We start from the raw sequence: 1,164 nt of genomic DNA, 5'->3' as shown, positions 1-1,164 counted from the left end.
TAAAAAATATAAGTTAAATAATCTAATTTTCTACAATTCATCGTGTTTAAAACACTATTAGAATTAGATTAATTGAATTAAATTTTTTTTAACAATGTTGTTTGTAAATTAAATAAATAAAATTTTACAAACTGCTACTGTTTCCTCAATCGCACCACAATGTAGTGGCTTAAATCGCACCATTGGACTCATCAGTAAGGTATTGTAATGGAAGCCTACCTTAGACGCCGGTGTAAGTTATTAAATCGAGATGCTATATAAAGAGATATACGCGTGTCTCAGCACTTGCGAGAATTTGTGAATATCAATAGACCTCTGATGGCAATATTTATCCAAGGTAAGAAATAACGTTCTATTAATATATGTAGTCCCCAAATTGCGCGCCGAACAATTGTCGATAAAAAGTTTAGTTTTTAATTTATTTTCTCTATCCCCCCTTCATTTCCATCATTAATTACATTTCATATATTTTTTTACATTTTATTTTTTTTTATTATGTAAAAGTATATATTGTAAATATATATTATGAGTGCATTTCACTTAACGTCCGCAACGCTCATGAAATCATTTCATTGTTGTTTATCAAACAACCTATGGTGCGATTTAGGCAACGTGTTTCCAAAATCGCACTATTTACAGGCATGTAAAAAATCTTAATTTAATATATTATAATAATAATTAAAAAAACTGAAAAAATTACATAAGAAAGAGAAAAGCTTACAGTTTATTACGCCGCAAAAAAATTAAGAATATCCTTCTTACTTTCTGAGTTATAAGCCTTTATATGAAAAGTGGTGCGATTTCGGCAACCTTACCCTAGAATATTAGAATAAATTATCAGATTCAGATTTTAAATTGTAATTTGACTCTTATTCGCCATTTTTAACGTATTAATTACTGTTTAGAAAATTTCTAGAGTATTTTTCTGTCTTCTATCACCTATTGAACTATTTAATTTTTAGGTTATGTGCCAATAACATGGAAAAAATGCGAAAAAATCGTTTTTTATCAAATTTTGAACATGTTCCGGTCCGAAAATGTTAATTCTAAGACCGGCATGCTGAAGTACGTGAAAAAATACACCAGAGAATGTTATTTAGAATTTGGCCAAATATGACCTTCATAACCTAAAAAATCATTGAAAAGTTCATGTATTTTTCATAG

Source organism: Cyphomyrmex costatus, unplaced genomic scaffold, assembly GCF_001594065.2.
Source record: "Cyphomyrmex costatus isolate MS0001 unplaced genomic scaffold, Ccosl1.0 scaffold1389, whole genome shotgun sequence".
NCBI classification, from domain to species: Eukaryota; Metazoa; Arthropoda; class Insecta; order Hymenoptera; family Formicidae; genus Cyphomyrmex; species Cyphomyrmex costatus.
The sequence above is the reverse complement of the archived record's forward strand: the minus strand, read 5'-3'. Positions refer to the sequence as shown.